This window comes from Protopterus annectens, chromosome 6.part1 (genome assembly GCF_019279795.1).
Source record: "Protopterus annectens isolate FY-2018-M chromosome 6.part1, PAN1.0, whole genome shotgun sequence".
NCBI lineage: Eukaryota > Metazoa > Chordata > Ceratodontiformes > Protopteridae > Protopterus > Protopterus annectens.
Window position 1 is genome coordinate 197584846 of NC_056738.1, and position 20476 is coordinate 197605321.

The window sequence follows — 20476 nt, forward strand, 5'->3', positions numbered from 1 at the left end:
CAGGTTCTAAGGAAGATGGCTCAAAAGGTGAACTCACAGGCTTGGAAACTTGGGGCTTGGCACTGAAGTTAATTTCCTCAATCCCAAGGAGATGCAATTTTTTAAGACTAAAATATATCCCAGGAGTCCCATTTAAAGCACTCATAATCACATTTAGTGCCTTTTCAAAGGAGTCATCTTCCCGAGGGAAACTTCATGAGACCATCTCCTTGTCATCAGAGTTATAGCTATGTGGAAAGTGGATATGCATGTAGTACACCACGTTTTCCTAATCTAGGCTGGAATCCAAGGAGTCAGGAGGAAAAAAGTGACTTCCACATTTTTGGAGAACCAGTCATCAACAGTGAAGGTTGGGCTACTTGCAGACTTATCATATATTAAACTGTGACACAAAATCCTCAGTGTACCTGCAGTAATCAAAAACAGCAAAAGCTCAGACCGATGCCTTTTGGTGGCATCCACCCTTTGGGTGTTAATCCTCTAATAAAAATAAGCAGGCATTTCACCATGTTGACATGGAGGGAAACTAGGCAGGGTAACAGTAAATGGGCTATCTGCAGCCTCCAACAACAATATGAATTAGCAAAGGATGAACAACTGTTGTAGGAATGTGTGAAATGGTGTCCATCCTAGAGGCCTCACTTGCATGTCTAGAGATGTGTTCAGTAAAAATGAACTAAGCTCCCACAGTCTGCTTCCAGTGGAGTCAGGACAAGCAGGAATGTAGTAAATACATGCTGCAGGACTCTGGATCTAGCACCTTCAGACTTCAGAGGAACTGATGAGATCACTAAGGCCTTGTGCAGTCTCCCCAAGGAATCCTTAACAATTCACCACTTTGGCCTTTAGATTATTTCTGACCATTTTCTCTTCTATAAAGGATTTCTTCTTTAACAGTAAAAATATCTCTTGTCCCAAAGGTGGCAAAAGTCCTTTGTGCTAATATCAACAGCTTTTTGCATGCAAGGAATACCAGTATGTTTTAGACCCTCCGATGGAAAATGTTTTCTTTTTAAAACTACATAGCACTTGCAGGAGATGATACGGTTCTATTTTGTTTAGGGGAGAATTATAAGTCATAATGCCTTGATGAAATTTGAATCTACAGCATACTTTTTGAGGACTTCTTCTGGGAATGGCATGGAGCTCAGTAATTTGCTATCTGCACATTCCAAATACAAACTTTAAAACATATTAGCTAAACAATCTAATAATCAATGCAGAAAAAGAAAAAAAAGTTCCCAAATGGGTACTTACTGCTCCGGAAGTCACAAGGAAGGGACAGATGGACTTAAGACTGATGACTTCTCATGTCAAAAAAGTACTAAAAATTAAGGAGGCTTTTCCTCCTTAAACCATATCTCAGCAGGGGCCCTTTCCAGGAATGGAGACAGCTCTGGTCTAAGGATATTCACAAGCTCTGGAAGTCAACCTGGAAGGTCACTTCCACCTGTGGCTAATTCCCATGGATGAAGAATTATAATGAAGCAATGACTCTAATGATGAACATCAGCAGATCTTCCAAGATATAGTCACTGCAAGAGAAAACTGTAACATCTGGGTTATTCTATCATAAATTCATAGATTCATAGACTGTTACTAGGCTAATGACCTAAGGGGCCTTTCTAAGCCTAACTAAGTTTTCTTGACAGAATAATAATGTCCTGCATCCAAATAGGACACTGAGGGTCAAGCATTTATAAGCTACCTCTCCTATTCCCAATCCACTTGTCTAGGTTGTGCTTAAACTGGGTAACAGACAAACTCAGCTCCACATGGATGGGAAGCCTGTTGCATAGGAGGAGCAGTCTCTGGGACACATATCTGTCTCTCAGGCATGTTCTGTTTACATCACAGACAAAATTCAGGTCCCTAGACCTTGTATTTCAGGTAGTCTTTTACTTACGACTATGTAGGCAATTCATAAGAGTGAGGTTTGCAGAAGCCTTGTAAGCCAGGCTTTGATCACCCCTCAGCCATCTAGAAGAGACTGAATAGAGGGACAGGGCTTTAAGCCTCTCTGCATAAGGCAGGTTTGTTACACCTTATATTCCTTTTGTAAGGAACCTTTGAGGTCGCTCTAGTTGCTGCATATGCCACGTCAGGTACATACCAAAGGGAGTATTGTACTCTAAGAGTGGTCTGATAAAGGCAGAGTACAGTGGGATAATGACCTCTTTGGACGTAGATGTCATGCCTTTACTTATAAGTTGCTCAACATAAAAAGATTTCCTCACCACTGTGGCCATGTGGTGGTCAAAGGTAAGGCTACTGTCTATGTCCATACCCAGATCTCTGACCAGTGGGTCGACTCTTAGGGCTTTATTATCAACATGGTAATTAGTCGCAATGGTTGATTTCCCAAAGGGTACAATCATGCATTTCTTAGCATTGAGTTTAACACCATGGCTTTGGTTCATAGTTTCATAGTTTCATAGTATAGTACTAGGCTATCTGCCCTGGGGCATTTGTAAGCCTAGCCATAGTGATGTGGCTTTTGCCACCCCATGAAATGGTACAAAAAATGTACAGAATAAATTTAGAATACTGTGCCTCCATCTAGTAGTGACACAATGAAGGTCCCCTTATATAATAGAATTAGTTTACTGTGCCCCTGTCTAGCAGTGACACAGATGTGACCCCTGGGGTAAACTTACGATCTCCCATCCACTCATCAAGATTTCTCTTGAAGAGAGTCAGTGAGGGGCTCTGCCTAATATGAACTGGGATCTTGTTCCAAAGCATGGGAAGCCTCTGGGTTATGAATCTATCCCTCCAGCATGTCCTATTCATACTTGTGCCGAGGTTTAAGTCTTTAGCGCTCGTGGTCCTGATGGATTTGGATTTTTTGAGGTGGAGCATGTCCATCAGATCCTGATTGGACATGGCCTTGTACGTCAGGCAGAGATCACCTCTGAGCAGGCGGTATGCTACTGAATAGAGCTGAAGTTTCTTTAGTCTGGCAGAATAAGACATATGTTGGAGACCCTTGATCCTCTTGGTGAGGTACTTTTGTGGTCTCTCCAGCTGTTGCAAATGCCGGGTGAGGTACATACAAAATGGGGCATTGTACTCAATCATGGGTCTGATGAGGGAGGAATATAGGGGTACAATGACATCCTTGGATCTGGATGTGAATCCCTTCATGATGAGGTGTGCAAGGTAGAATGTTTTTCTAACCACTTTGGCAACGTGGGTGTCGAATGAGAGGTCACTGTCGACTTGGGTCCCTAGGTCTCTGATTACTTTTTCCGTACTCAGTGGGTTGCTGTCTATGTGATAATTTGTGGGTACTTTGTTTTTCCCAAAGGGGATGACTATACATTTTTTGGCATTTAGTTTAAGGCCGTGACTCCGGCACCAGTTGTCCGTTTCTGTGAGGCCTTTTTATAGGATGTGTGTGTCTGCTGGTGTATCGACTATGGTGCCTAGTTTGCAGTCATCTGCGAACTTTGTCAGCCACAGCCCTCCCATGTTTGCTTTAACATCTGAGAAATAAATGCCGAACAAGAAGGGTCCCAGGACAGATCCCTGTGACTGGCTTTGAGTCTGACATTGCTCCAGCGATTTTAACTTTATGGGTTCTGTCCTTTAGCCAGTTTTCAACCCATCTAGTGACATAAGGGTTTACTTTTAAGCTGTTGAGCTTATCTATGATGCCTGAGTGGGGTATTGTGTCGAAGGCCTTAGCCAAGTCCAGGTATGCTGTATGGACTGCTTTGCCCTCATCAATGGCTCTAGTGACTGTTTCGAAAAAGTCAACCAGGTTTAAAAGGCAGTATCTGCCCTTTACAAAGCCGAACTGGGTGGGGTCAAGTGTCTGTAGGTCCCCTATGTCTCTGTTTATGAGTTCCATAATGATTCTTTCCATAGCTTTGCAGACCAGGCTGGTTAAGCTTATGGGGCGGTAGTTTCCAGGGTCTGTAGAGGCACCCCCTTGTGGAGTGGGACCACTGTTGCTGTACGCCAGTGTTCAGGTACATATCCCGAAGTAAGGCTAAGGTTAAATAGCATTTTTATGTGTGGGTTTAGCTCCTCTTGGAGTTCACGTAACAAGCAACCCGGGATACTGTCAGGTCCCATTGATGCTGTGTTTTTTGCTTTGTTTAGGGCGGTTCTCACTTGGACATCTGAGATGACAGGGAGATTACATTCAGCTGGAATAAGTATTTCTTCTTTTGGGGGTGAAGGAGGGGAGAAATTTGCACTGAACCTGTCAGTCAGAATGTTGGCAATATCTGTGGGTTCAGTGTATTTTTTGTTGTTGTGAACCAACTCTGAGCATATCTGAGGGTTTCCGCCCAGGTTTCTAACATAGCTGAAGAAGGCTTTGTGGTTATCTTTAGTGTCCTTAGCGATTTTTCTCTCAAAGTTGGCCTTCGATGTTTTTATGAGAGAACGTAGTTTTCTGCTAATGTTGATCAGAGATGTCTTCCCTTCATGGGATTTTGCTCTGATGTGCAGTAGCTTCCTTCTTTTGTTATACAATTTGTTTATGGCTGAGGTCTACCAGACAGGACGCTTACCTTTGGTGGAGAGGGACTTGGATTTGTTTGGGATTGCATGATCCATGCATTCTTGGAGATGTCCATAGAAAGCATTTGTGAAGGATTCGGCATTGTGGGATGTGGTATCCACTGGCACAGTGGGCTTAAAGGATACCATCTCAGTCTTAAGAAGAGTGAAGTCTGCTTTTGAGAAGTTGTGGTCTTTTGTGCTGGGGGTGAAGGTGGGATATGTATATCCAGGGTGATTAGTTTGTGGTCAGATCTCACTAGTGAGGGGTATACTTCCGGTGTGGAGCATTTTGTCCCCATGTTTGTGATGATCAGGTCTAGTATATTATCTCCCCTAGTGGGAGAGGTGACTAGTTGTTCCAGTGCATTTGAATTTATGAATTCCAGGAACCTTTGGGCTAGGGTATTAGGGCTAGAATAATGTACCCAATCTATGTTTGGGTAGTTGAAGTCTCCCAGTATGATGGTATTTTGTGATACATTCATATCCTCCAATGTCTTCAGGAAGGCTGAGTGGGGTTCTTGAGATTGGGAGGGTGGTCTGTAACATGCTACCAGTTGTATAGCAGTTTTGCCTATGGTTAGTTGCACCTGTATAGTCTCTGATGCTTCATGTGTTGCTACTAACCTGGAGGTGTGGGTGTCCTTGATGAATATGGACACTCCCCCTCCCTTTGTGGTTTGGCCCGGGTTTTGGGGCCGAAAAGCATGATACGAAGTATAGCCTGGTAGCGCTGGGGTGCTCCCAGGAGCCTTGAACCAGGTTTCAGTTACTGCACAGACGTCGATGTTCTCCATGCTGAGGAGTGCATCAAGTGCCTGCATCTTGAGATTTAGACTTCTGGCGTTGAGCAGCATTACCCTTAGTTTTTTTCCATTTTTGTTTTCTAAGGAGGTGGGTTTGTCTTTTGAGCCTTGCCTAAAAAAGGCACTATGGGGGTGGCAAGAGCCTTAGCCACTATCCGGAAGCCCAGTGGTGACAGGTGTAAGCCATCCCTTGCGAAGCAGCGTGGCCTGTCCAACATGTCATCCCAGGCAGACAGACATTGGATCCCCTTAGAATGACACCAGCACTTGAGACAATTGTTAAAGCTGATCATCTTGTCTTTGTATTGTGGTATCATTCTTGGTGAGGGCAAGATGCTGCTCAGGGTCAGGGTCATACCAGCCTGGGCTACATAATCAGAGAGCTCCTCTATGTCTCTTTTCATGTAGTCCAGGAAGGTACGTCTCAGGTCATTCACACCAGCATGGACAATGACGGAGTCATATTTGTACTTGCTTTGCAGTGACTTGAGTGCGTGTGTTATGTGGTGGATCCTAGCTCCCAATAGACAGCTCACAGTCACCTTCTCCTTGTTCAGCCTGGTCAGCGGGACATCAGTGTGTCTGACTATAGAGTCACCTATTACTAGTGTATCAGGCAAGGTGTTTGGCCTTAAGGGCTGTGATTGGTTGACACACTGATTTATTGAAGTATGTGTTGCATGTGTTTTGTTTTGAGGTGGTGGATTTTTGGATGTCTGCTTTGGGAGCCTCTGTTGTTTTGGTAAGTTTTTTATTAGAGCCACCGAGTATGTCTTTGTGTTTTTATGTGTTTGGTTTGCAGTTGTGGTAGGTCTATGTGGGACTGGGATTGTTGTGTGTGTGGTTGCCATCTCCTCCTGTCTGGTCATGCCAGCCCTGAGTTGAGAGAGTTCAGCCTCCAGTTTGGCTATATAGTTGCATCTCTCACATGTATTTGTGTTTGATGGGAGGAGGAGAGGGTTGTCTGTGTACATGAGACAATTGTAGCATTGTCTCAAGATACCCAGATTGACCAGCTGAATTGGAGACGATGCCAGTAATCTACCACTCGACATGCTAGAACAGTATAAGGGAGTGCTGTACCTTTAAGGGAAGTGGATATTCACAGGGGTGGTAAGTAGATGTAGTGCTTTACTTAGTACGAGAGTGCTTACTTAGTAGAGAAGTATTGAGAACAAGTGCTAGGCTTATAATATAGTGAGAAGTCTGGTTATACTAAGAGTAGAGCTTCCTTAAGGGAAAATTTGAAGAGCAGACTTGGCGGAGCCAGAAAAAGTTTAACCGGCGCTGTGCTATGCTCACAACCGCACAAAGCAGTGCAAACGCGGATTTTAAACAGTGAACTACAAAAGAGCTAGAAATGGTCCAAAACAACCAATTGCTACAGCTTCTTGTGCTGAGGTCACTTCCTACAGGGACAGGTAGGCTGCTCAAGGCTCCCCACTCCCACTGGTGAGAAAAGAAACTTCCTTCTATCCAAGTAAGGTAATGGACAACACAGGAACTACACCACAGCCCAGAATACAGCAATGCCTGTAAACTGGTCTAAACTAGTCGAGGAGAGGCGGGAAAATGAGGATTTTTTTTTGTTTTTTTGGTAGAAACACACAGAAAATGCAGAAACAGTGATAAATTAGTTACACAGGCTAGCACACTTTAGTGGGCAGCCTCCACAGTTAAATTAAACAAACAAACAAACTTTCTATCAAATTCGACTAAAATGTAACTTTAAGTGCAGATTTTAAAATAATGCAGCAAACAGTTAAAAAACAGTTCAAGCTAGTTCAGGGTAAGCTACAGAAGCTATTCCAAGTGAAAAAAAGCAAAGATACTTAAATCCAGAAAGTAGTTGCTTTTCTGAGTTCCCTGCTGCTAGGACCACTCTGCAGAACCACGAGGAGCTTGTCTGAGCAGTATAGCCAGAAAAAAATGCCCAGAGGCGGATTTTAAACAGTGAACTACAAAAGAGCTAGAAATGGTCCAAAACAACCAATTGCTACAGCTTCTTGTGCTGAGGTCACTTCCTACAGGGACAGGTAGGCTGCTCAAGGCTCACCACTCCCACTGGTGAGAAAAGAAACTTCCTTCTATCCAAGTAAGGTAATGGACAACACAGGAACTACACCACAGCCCAGAATACAGCAATGCCTGTAAACTGGTCTAAACTAGTCGAGGAGAGGCGGGAAAACAAGGATTATTTTTTTGTTTTTTTGGTAGAAACACACAGAAAATGCAGAAACAGTGATAAATTAGTTACACAGGCTAGCACACTTTAGTGGGCAGCCTCCACAGTTAAATTAAACAAACAAACAAACTTTTGATCAAATTCGACTAAAATGTAACTTTAAGTGCAGATTTTAAAATAATGCAGCAAACAGTTAAAAACAGTTCAAGCTAGTTCAGGGTAAGCTACAGAAGCTATTCCAAGTGAAAAAAGCAAAGATACTTAAATCCAGAAAGTAGTCGCTTTTCTGAGTTCCCTGCTGCTAGGACCACTCTGCAGAACCACGAGGAGCTTGTCTGAGCAGTATAGCCAGAAAAAAACGCCCAGAGGCGGATTTTAAACAGTGAACTACAAAAGAGCTAGAAATGGTCCAAAACAACCAATTGCTACAGCTTCTTGTGCTGAGGTCACTTCCTACAGGGACAGGTAGGCTGCTCAAGGCTCCCGACTCCCACTGGTGAGAAAAGAAACTTCCTTCTATCCAAGTAAGGTAATGGACAACACAGGAACTACACCACAGCCCAGAATACAGCAATGCCTGTAAACTGGTCTAAACTAGTCGAGGAGAGGCGGGAAAACAAGGATTTTTTTTGTTTTTGGTAGAAACACACAGAAAATGCAGAAACAGTGATAAATTAGTTACACAGGCTAGCACACTTTAGTGGGCAGCCTCCACAGTTAAATTAAACAAACAAACAAACAAACTTTCGATCAAATTCGACTAAAATGTAACTTTAAGTGCAGATTTTAAAATAATGCAGCAAACAGTTAAAAACAGTTCAAGCTAGTTCAGGGTAAGCTACAGAAGCTATTCCAAGTGAAAAAAAGCAAAGATACTTAAATCCAGAAAGTAGTCGCTTTTCTGAGTTCCCTGCTGCTAGGACCACTCTGCAGAACCACGAGGAGCTTGTCTGAGCAGTATAGCCAGAAAAAAACGCCCAGAGGCGGATTTTAAACAGTGAACTACAAAAGAGCTAGAAATAGTCCAAAACAACCAATTACTACAGCTTCTTGTGCTGAGGTCACTTCCTACAGGGACAGGTAGGCTGCTCAAGGCTCCCCACTCCCACTGGTGAGAAAAGAAACTTCCTTCTATCCAAGTAAGGTAATGGACAACACAGGAACTACACCACAGCCCAGAATACAGCAATGCCTGTAAACTGGTCTAAACTAGTCGAGGAGAGGCGGGAAAACAAGGATTATTTTTTTGTTTGTTTGTTTTTTTTTTGGTAGAAACACACAGAAAATGCAGAAACAGTGATAAATTAGTTACACAGGCTAGCACACTTTAGTGGGCAGCCTCCACAGTTAAATTAAACAAACAAACAAACAAACTTTCGATCAAATTCGACTAAAATGTAACTTTAAGTGCAGATTTTAAAATAATGCAGCAAACAGTTAAAAAACAGTTCAAGCTAGTTCAGGGTAAGCTACAGAAGCTATTCCAAGTGAAAAAAAGCAAAGATACTTAAATCCAGAAAGTAGTCGCTTTCCTGAGTTCCCTGCTGCTAGGACCACTCTGCAGAACCACGAGGAGCTTGTCTGAGCAGTATAGCCAGAAAAAAACGCCCAGAGGCGGATTTTAAACAGTGAACTAAAAAAGAGCTAGAAATGGTCCAAAACAACCAATTGCTACAGCTTCTTGTGCTGAGGTCACTTCCTACAGGGACAGGTAGGCTGCTCAAGGCTCCCCACTCCCACTGGTGAGAAAAGAAACTTCCTTCTATCCAAGTAAGGTAATGGACAACACAGGAACTACACCACAGCCCAGAATACAGCAATGCCTGTAAACTGGTCTAAACTAGTCGAGGAGAGGCAGGAAAACAAGGATTATTTTTTTGTTTTTTTGTTTTTTTGGTAGAAACACACAGAAAATGCAGAAACAGTGATAAGTTAGTTACACAGGCTAGCACACTTTAGTGGGCAGCCTCCACAGTTAAATTAAACAAACAAACAAACAAACTTTCGATCAAATTCGACTAAAATGTAACTTTAAGTGCAGATTTTAAAATAATGCAGCAAACAGTTAAAAACAGTTCAAGCTAGTCCAGGGTAAGCTACAGAAGCTATTCCAAGTGAAAAAAAGCAAAGATACTTAAATCCAGAAAGTAGTCGCTTTTCTGAGTTCCCTGCTGCTAGGACCACTCTGCAGAACCACGAGGAGCTTGTCTGAGCAGTATAGCCAGAAAAAAATGCCCAGAGGCGGATTTTAAACAGTGAACTACAAAAGAGCTAGAAATGGTCCAAAACAACCAATTATTACAGCTTCTTGTGCTGAGGTCACTTCCTACAGGGACAGGTAGGCTGCTCAAGGCTCCCCACTCCCACTGGTGAGCAAAGAAACTTCCTTCTATCCAAGTAAGGTAATGGACAACACAGGAACTACACCACAGCCCAGAATACAGCAATGCCTGTAAACAGGTCTAAACTAGTCAAGGAGAGGCGGGAAAACAAGGATTATTTTTTTGTTTTTTTGGTTTTTTTTGGTAGCAACACACAGAAAATGCAGAAACAGTGATAAATTAGTTACACAGGCTAGCACCATTTATTGTTCACAGTAAGACCTTCTTGAAGAATGCTAGTGGCTGCAGGGGAGTTGATGATAACCCCCAGCTTGCAATAATCTGCAAACTTAGCCATAAAACTTCAGCATTTGCTTCCATTTCAGAGAACTAGATGTCAAAAAGGAGCTGGCCCAATACCGAGCCCTGGGGGACTCTGCTAGTGACTGGCCTCTTTGTGGAGGTGCCTCAGCTATTTTGACCTCTTGGGTCCTATCACTGAGACTGTTAGCTATCCAATGGGTGATAAAAGAGTTTATACCTATATTAGTGAGCTTGTCTATAATTCCTGAGTGAAATATTGTATCAAAGCCTTGGCCTGATTGAGGTAAGCTGTGTGCATAGTCTTACCTTCATCCAATGCTTTGGTGACCCTCTCAAAAAATCCACCAGATTTAATAGGCAAGACCTTCCTTTAACAAAGCCGAACTGTGATGGGTCCAGTGTTTTCAGGTTATCTGTGTCCCCATTTATCATGTCAATGATGATTCTTTCCAAGGCCTTACATATGAGGTTGGTAAGACTGCACACATCAGTGGTTGGACCTCCTTTGTGCAGGGGAATGATTGTAGCCATCTTCCATTCCTTGAGCACAAAACCTGACTGAAGGTTCCAGTTGAAAAGTAATTCAAGTGGACCAGACAGGTCATGTTTCATGCTATTTGTTAAACATCCCATAATGTTATCGGCACCTATCAGCGTAGTGTTTTTTTGCCTTAGAAAGTGCATTAATGACCTGTTCTCTAGTAATGACTGGGGGGGACCTTGTGTTATATGGTATTTTCTTTGGATTATCAGGGGAAGTGGGGGGAGAAATTTGAGCTGAACCTGTCATCCAAAAGCTTAGCAGTGGTCTCTGGTTCAGTGTTGCCATTTTCAGTAAATTCTGGGCATTGTTGTGTATTTCCTCTGCGGTTACAGACATAACTGTAGAAATCTTTGTGATTGTTCTTTGCTTGAGAAGCTATTTTTTCTTCAAATTTAGCCTTTGAATTATTAATTAACCATCTCAACTGCCTGTTTAGATTGGTGAGGGAGCTTGTAGTATGTATGGCTTTGTTCCTCCTATGGTTGGCCAAGATTTTTTTCTTTTGCTGTATAACCAATTGATAGTGTGATTCCACCAGGGTGGTTTGTCTTTTAAGTTTGTCTTATTCTTAATACAAGTGAGCACAGCTCGGTCTATACATCTATCAATATGGCTGCACAGAGATTTTGTAAATAGCTTACTATATTCTATGGTGTTTACTGGGTTTGGGGTGCTTGGATTTTGGCCAAGGTGTTTCTTAGTAGAGAGAGGTTAGCCTTAGAATAGTTCCTAAAAGTTTTTGCTTTTGCTGGATCCCTGGATTTAATTTTTATTTCAAGTAATACTGCCCTATGGTCAATCTGATGACCGAAGAAATTATATTGGGTGAGGAACACTGGCTCCATATGTTCATGAGTACATCAAGAATGCTTGTACCCCTGGCAGGAGAATGGACCAACTGTTCCAGGATGTTGGTATTAACAAAGTTTAGGAATCACTGGGCTTGTGCATTAGAAGTGGTGTAGGATTCCCACTCTATACAGGGGTAGTTGAGATCCTCCATGAATTTGATATTGGGTTGAACAATGAGGGACTCTAGTACATTGAGATAGGTAGTATGGGTTTCCTGGGACATGGAGAAGGACCTATATGTTGCAAGGATATAGTACGGCACCCTGTTTATGGTGAGTTGCACATTTATGAGTTCCAGTGGGTCATATACTTTAACTAGTCTGGATGTGAGATTAGTTTTAATTTAGACCGACATTCCTCCACCCTTAGTTCCCTCCTATGTAGTAGCTGGTCTAAAGGTGTGAAAATCATTATAACCTTGCATTGCTGGGATACTTTCAGAGACTTTAAACCATGTCTCCATTACTACACAGATGTCTACACTCTCGAGGGAGAGGAAGACTTGCAGGGAGTGGAGTTACTTATTAAGACTTCTAGAATTGAGCAGTACCATCTTCAGATATTCCTTGATAGGTTCAGTTAAGTCGGTAGATTTATCAGTTTGGCATTGCCCAAAAAAGGCACTGTGGAGTTTGAAAAGGTCTTTACCAATATCTGAAAGCCTAGAGAAGATAAGTATATACCATCCTTGGCAAAGCAGTGTGGTCTGTCAACCATGTCCTCCCAGGCTGTCAACTATTGTACACCCCTGGACTGACACCAGAAGCAAGGCCAATTGTTAAAATCAATCATTTTCTGTTGGTAACATGGCATCATCCTTGGAGAAGGTAGTATTCTGCTCAGTGCTAGGCTCATACCTGCCTGAGACACATAATCCGTGTGCTCAATCATATCTCGCTTCATATAGTCAAGGGAGGTACATCTCAGGTCATTAACACCCACATGGACTATGACAGAGTCTTACTGGTACCTGTGGTTCAATGACCTGAGTGCCTGTGTGACTTGATAGATCCTAGCCACAGAAAGGCACCTAACCATGACGCTCTCCATACTAAGTCTGGTGAGGGAGACATCAGTGTGCCTCACTATAAAATCACCAATGACAGGAAATTTGGTTGTGTGTTGGTTTGCCTTAAGGGCTTAACAGTGGAGACACTGAATACAGTATCACTATGTGTAGCTGTGTATGGCGTTGTAATGGAGTGTTTATATGACGGCTGAGGACCCTTTCTTTGATTGTACTGTGCAGGAGATGTTATTGTTTTAGGAAAGTTAGCTGTAAGTGCCTCAGCATAAGTAGTTTTATGTGTAGGCACTTTACCCTGTGCAGTAGGCATGGTGCAAGTGTCACCAACAACCTCTATAGGATTAGTTATGGTTGTATGAGAGAGATTTGCTCCAGTGTTAAAGTGTATTTACACCTCTCACATATACTGTTTTATTAAAAATAAGTGGGTTGTCAGTGTACATTAAGGTAATTGCTACAATGCCTCAGAATATCCATCTCAATCAGAGTGGCCACAGATAGAGTAGGGAAGTGCATATCCATGGCCACTGATCTACTGGGGAGGAGCGAGGAAAACTTAAATATTGAACAAGTCAATAAGACAAGCAACTTGATGAGCAGTGCACAGCTATTATCAAACTAGATGCTCTAGTAGTTTAAAAATATGTCTAGATAGTAATGCCACAAGTGTGCAGACCACAGACCAGAACAAAGACTCTTAGAATAGTAGGCACAATAAGAGTTCCCATCTCAGAAGGTTGAAGGCTACCCTATCCTACCGCAAGGGTGTAGACCACAAACCTTCCTAATGTAAAATAACTATTTTAGAACACACATGCTTGAACCACAACAAAAACACTTAGAATAACAGACACAATAAGCCTTCAGCCAGCAGTTCCCAGCTTAGAAAGGTGGAGGCTACCCTTTCCTCCCACAAAAGTGTAGACAACAAACCTACTTAATGTAAAATAAATGGCTGGAAACCCAAGTACTTTAATCAGGACTAAGACACTTTTAAAATAACAGACACAATAAGCCTTCGACAAGCAATTCCCAACTTAGAAGGATGTAACCTACCTCTCCTGCCACAAGAGTGTAGGAAAACATCTTGAAATGCCTTCAATGCTAATTAGACTGCTCTCATCTCTAGAACATTGATGTGCAAATTGGTCTCTTCAGGGGACCACGTGTCTTGGACTGTCCTTCCCAAAAATGCCCTCGACCCCAGTTGGATGGCATCCATGGTTATCATGGCTACTGGAGGAGATAGAATAAAGGGGAGTCCCATGTGAATGTCCTGGATCCACCAAAAAAGATGTTTTTTGCATACCAGAGTGAGTTTGACTGGGAAGGATAGAGGATGTTGCAGAATAGACCACTGAACAGCTAGAGACCATTGGAAAACACACATGTAAAAACATTCTAAAGGAATTAAGACTATTACCTCTGCCATTGGATGAAGAGCCTGAAGGATAAGTTTGGCTGGAGGAGCAGGATGAACAAGAATTTGCTGAACCTGAAACTTGATTGCATCTATACAATGAACAGGGAGAGAAGCAGTCTGATTTATTACGTTTAGCTGGGCACCTATGAACTCCAGGCTCTATACTGGTTGTACTTTGGACTTGTAAATGTTGACTGCAATACCTAGTGTTTGACAAAGCTGGAGCAAATAGTCGCAGGACTATTCTGGGAGATGCATGGTTGGAGTGGTGAAAAGCCATTTGTCTAAATATGGTAACACTCAGTCCTAGCAGTCTCAGGTGAGCTGCTACCACTGCCATACACTTGGTAAGCATCTTGGGGGGGGGGGACTGTGGTGAGGCCAAAGGGCAGGGCTCTGAACTGATAGTGGCTGGCTCCCAACTGAAAGTGCAGGCATCTTTGAGATTGTTTGTTCATTTTGATGTGATAGTACACATCCTGAAAATAGACTGAGCACATCCAATCATCCTTGTGCAAAAAGGGAAAAATGGACTGACCCATGACTATTTGGAACTTTGATTTTCTCACAAAATGGTTCATGTTGCTTAGATCTAAAACTGGTCTTATGTCTCCTGTCTTCTTTGGCACTAAAAAAAACCTTGAGTAAGTTCCAAATCCTCTTTAATATGACGGGACCTCTTGGATGACTCTTTTGTTCAGCAGCTTCTAAATCTCTTGAGCTGCAGCTTCTCTCTGACTGGGTTGAATGTCAGGAAGCTTTCTTCTTTTGGTTGGGAGAATCTGGAAAAAAATGGTATAAAATAACTACTGGATATGATTTTTACCACCCAAAAATCTTTTGTTATAAAAGCCCAGGCATCTGGGTGCAAGGACAAGCACCCCCCTCCCAAATGCATCCAGTGGTGAGCAGTCAGGCAACCCTTCAGAAGCACTAAAAGGGTCTATCTGGAAAGGAATCTCAGAAACCCTGGTTTTGTGGGCCACCTCTGGCACAAGTTTGGTGTCTTCCATTTGAAGTCCCCTTCTGCATCTGAAGGAGATGTCCCCATGTGAATCATAGAAAGATCCCTGGTATTTATGGAAACACATTTTCTTGCCCCCTCTTTGATTTCAGGAAAAAGATCACTGATGGGTAGAAAATCAAATCCCTGCAGCAGACAGGGTCTCTCCTTCCTGTTCATTGTGGGAGAGCATTTCTTTAACAGAAGGACCAAATAAGGACATTCCGTCAAAAGGAGCATTGATGAAAGAAGACTTGAAAGGCTCTGTAAAGTCACATAACTGCATCTAGATGTGTCTTTGTATGGCAATGCCTGAACTGGTGGCCCATGAGGTATCCTCTGCAGCGTGGGATATCAACCTCATGGACGCATTGGAAATGGATAACAGAGTGGCCAGTTATGAGGATGATCTTTTATAGTCCTCTACAGACATGGACTCTGAGAGGGATTTGGAGAACTCCTTGGTCAAATCCCTCTACAGTCTTATAAAGTGCATCAAATATTTCAGGGACCTCAAGGCAAAGGTTGCTGAAGCAAATATGCACCTTCCAAATCTGTCCAACATCCTCAACTCTCTATTAGGGGGATGGACAGAGAATCTTTGATTGGCTAGCTCATTTTTTGTGACTGCTGCCACAACCATAGCATCAACAGGGGCTCCTTTGATCCAATGGGTTCTGTCTTTTGGTGGTGCCAAAATCTTGTTTGGATAACAGGGGATTGATTTGACAGAGTCCAATTCCTTCCAGGCCTGGAAAGAAACTAGGTCAATACGCTTGTGAGCTGGGACAGTCACCCAAGAAGTAAATAGGCTAGAACCAAAAGCTTCTAGAAATACTGACTCCTCAGGGGAAGGATTAGCTGTGGACCAACCACCTTTCCGCTTACACATCTCCAAAATGTCTCTGAATGAGACGTTATCAGGTGGTGATTTGAGAGGACCCTTCCCCTTAGTTGAAGTCAGTATCCTCTGTGAGAGATTCCAAAGGGGAATCTATGTGCCTTCTTTTGCACATTCTCTTACAGGGAAACTCCTCAGTGGGATATGCTAGGGATGTGTCCGAAGAGAGGGTAAGTTCCTCCAAAGGAACTGTCTGGATGCTAGTTGGCACTGGCTGTGGAAAAAGTCTGATGTGGAAAAGGTCTGATGGGATCAGAACTCACACCCGCTGGGGGAATGGATGTAGGATCAGAAGAAGAGTGAGAGATCAGATCTGTTGGATGAGAGGATACCCTTTCCACTACCTCAAAGGCAGACTGGGAGAAGCCATGTCCAAGTTGCCTCAGAGCCAAAATTTCTAAAGCAGATAAACCCAAACCCTGTCCCGATCTCTGACTCAAGGATGGAGCCAGACCCGAGCTATCTACCGCTGAGGGACAAAGCAGCAAGGATGGGTCCAACAACACTGGAGCAGATCCCGGTCCCATGGATATGACACTGATGCTTCAGCTTCCAGACTCATCCTGCTCTGAGGAATATGAGCAAAACCAGTCAAGGAAACTGTTGGAGTCAAAGATGTAACCCTGTTTGGCTCCAACACAGATTCTTTCAGGACTCTTGAATCAGAGAAGGAGATATTATATGGGAAGTGGAAGGGAGGCTCATGGATCCAATGGGACATTTAGCCATAATAACTCCGTATGAATCTGAGCTTTGAGGAACTTCCTCATCGTCCTATCCATTTCGGCCTTGATGAAACTTCTGGAAGACCTGACAGATGAGGTAGTGGACTGTAAGAGTGTTTCCTTGGAGTGTTTTACAGAAAAGAGGAGTGAAGGCACGTAGACACCAGATCAATCACTAACTCGGGTGAGCAAATTCTGAGAGTCTTTGAAAAACAAGGGATCAGATTTGAGGTTCTTGGATCCAATGGCTGTATCAGATATTTGCTAGCTATTATTATCGGATCTGAAGGCTTTGGATCCAAAGAAGCAGGATCCAAAGATCTTCAGATTTTCTGAGGGGGCTCCAAGGTCACAGAGGTAAAAGAAGTCTTCAGAGGTTTTGGAGGGGACCTCTTCCAAAGCTCCATCGGAGCTTTGAAATGCTTGCTGGGGGGTTTAAGCCCCACAGGAGGAAGAAGGGGGAGTAACCTCTTATGGACCAACTTGTTTCTCCTGTCTGCAATAGCCCTAGAATTAAAAGCAGCTCAGATAGTACAACTAGTATCGAGATTTGCTGCTCCTAGGCAATAAACGCACTCCCTCTGAGCATCAGAATTTAGAATTTTGTGCCCACATGAAATGCATTTTTTAATTCCTGTTAGCTTTTCACCCATAGTTTGTTTTGGAAAGGGGTAAGAAAAAAGAGGAAAGCTTTTTTTATTTGTTTAATGTTTAAACAGCAGGAAAACTACCAACAATGGTAGGGGTAGTTACCCTAAAAAAGGATAGGAAATAAAAAAAAATAAAGGAAAAGAAATACCAGCAATAGTACACAACGAGAAATTACCCAACAAGGTAGAAAAGGGGAGAAGTAAAAGAAGTTACTGATGGGTAGAAATTCCAAACACTAAATAGGAAAAGAGGGAGGATGTAGGGGAAGCTTAATTTAACTGAATTAGAATAACAGAATATTTTACCTTGTTTACCTGAAAAGGTGTTCTGAAGAGATATGTGATAGTAATTTGTTAAAATAAGAGAGAATAAAATAAGTATTTTATTGATTTATTTATCCCTGGATTTTTTTCCTTTACTGACCAGTCTGGTTTACCTGCTTGTCTCTTTAAAGTAGAAGTATCCATTTGTTCTTGTGTGTTTATTAAGTTTTTTCTTCTTGATAAAGTTGTTTGCTTCTTCAAAGGTTTTGAAAGTTTTTTTCCTTCTGGAAGGCATAGTCTTATCTTGGCAGGATATATCAGCTGTGCCTTTATGCCGGCTTGTTTTAATGATCTGATAAAAAGGATGAAAAATTTTCTTTTCATTATAATAACTGAGGAGTAATCATTGTCAAATCTAATTATCTGGTCATTTATTTTCAGAGAGAGAGCCCAGGCAGTTTTTAAGATGAAATCTTTATCTTGGCTGGATATAAATTTGACAATTTAAAACTTCAGCTTGGCAAGCTAAGAACTTGGTTATATTCAACTGGACGTATAAGAGAATTTAAGTACCTTTTTATGCACTTTTTTTTTTAAAAATACAGTATTTAAATTGATTTAAACTGTGTATGAAGGAGTGTTGAAGGAATTTTTAACTGGTTATTCTGCTCTTCAGTAACTTGAACTAAAAGCTAGTGTTGGCTGAATTTTGTTATTTGCTAGTAATTACAGGTGTGGGGGTAGCCACATTCATTGATTTCCTGTCCTTGCATATTTAAACTGGTGCATGTGAAATAATTCCTGCTTTAAAACTTCAGCTTGGCAAGCTAAGAACTTGGTTATATTCAACTGGACGTATAAGAGAATTTAAGTACCTTTTATGCACTTTTTTTTTAAAAATACAGTATTTAAATTGATTTAAACTGTGTATGAAGGAGTGTTGAAGGAATTTTTAACTGGTTATTCTGCTCTTCAGTAACTTGAACTAAAAGCTAGTGTTGGCTGAATTTTGTTATTTGCTAGTAATTACAGGTGTGGGGGTAGCCACATTCATTGATTTCCTGTCCTTGCATATTTAAACTGGTGCATGTGAAATAATTCCTGCTTTAAAACTTCAGCTTGGCAAGCTAAGAACTTGGTTATATTCAACTGGACGTATAAGAGAATTTAAGTACCTTTTATGCACTTTTTTTTAAAAATACAGTATTTAAATTGATTTAAACTGTGTATGAAGGAGTGTTGAAGGAATTTTTAACTGGTTATTCTGCTCTTCAGTAACTTGAACTAAAAGCTAGTGTTGGCTGAATTTTGTTATTTGCTAGTAATTACAGGTGTGGGGTAGCCACATTCATTGATTTCCTGTCCTTGCATATTTAAACTGGTGCATGTGAAATAATTCCTGCTTTAAAACTTCAGCTTGGCAAGCTAAGAACTTGGTTATATTCAACTGGACGTATAAGAGAATTTAAGTACCTTTTTATGCACTTTTTTTTTTAAAAATACAGTATTTAAATTGATTTAAACTGTGTATGAAGGAGTGTTGAAGGAATTTTTAACTGGTTATTCTGCTCTTCAGTAACTTGAACTAAAAGCTAGTGTTGGCTGAATTTTGTTATTTGCTAGTAATTACAGGTGTGGGGGTAGCCACATTCATTGATTTCCTGTCCTTGCATATTTAAACTGGTGCATGTGAAATAATTCCTGCTTTAAAACTTCAGCTTGGCAAGCTAAGAACTTGGTTATATTCAACTGGACGTATAAGAGAATTTAAGTACCTTTTATGCACTTTTTTTTTTAAAAATACAGTATTTAAATTGATTTAAACTGTGTATGAAGGAGTGTTGAAGGAATTTTTAACTGGTTATTCTGCTCTTCAGTAACTTGAACTAAAAGCTAGTGTTGGCTGAATTTTGTTATTTGCTAGTAATTACAGGTGTGGGGGTAGCCACATTCATTGATTTCCTGTCCTTGCATATTTAAACTGGTGCATGTGAAATAATTCCTGCTTTAAAACTTCAGCTTGGCAAGCTAAGAACTTGGTTATATTCAACTGGACGTATAAGAGAATTTAAGTACCTTCCTATGCACTTTTTTTTTTAAAAAATACAGTATTTAAATTGATTTAAACTGTGTATGAAGGAGTGTTGAAGGAATTTTTAACTGGTTATTCTGCTCTTCAGTAACTTGAACTAAAAGCTAGTGTTGGCTGAATTTTGTTATTTGCTAGTAATTACAGGTGTGGGGGTAGCCACATTCATTGATTTCCTGTCCTTGCATATTTAAACTGGTGCATGTGAAATAATTCCTGCTTTAAAACTTCAGCTTGGCAAGCTAAGAACTTGGTTATATTCAACTGGACGTATAAGAGAATTTAAGTACCTTTTATGCACTTTTTTTTTAAAAATACAGTATTTAAATTGATTTAAACTGTGTATGAAGGAGTGTTGAAGGAATTTTTAACTGGTTATTCTGCTCTTCAGTAACTTGAACTAAAAGCTAGTGTTGGCTGAATTTTGTTATTTGCTAGTAATTACAGGTGTGGGGGTAGCCACATTCATTGATTTCCTGTCCTTGCATATTTAAACTGGTGCATGTGAAATAATTCCTGCTTTAAAACTTCAGCTTGGCAAGCTAAGAACTTGGTTATATTCAACTGGACGTATAAGAGAATTTAAGTACCTTTTTATGCACTTTTTTTTTAAAAAATACAGTATTTAAATTGATTTAAACTGTGTATGAAGGAGTGTTGAAGGAATTTTTAACTGGTTATTCTGCTCTTCAGTAACTTGAACTAAAAGCTAGTGTTGGCTGAATTTTGTTATTTGCTAGTAATTACAGGTGTGGGGGTAGCCACATTCATTGATTTCCTGTCCTTGCATATTTAAACTGGTGCATGTGAAATAATTCCTGCTTTAAAACTTCAGCTTGGCAAG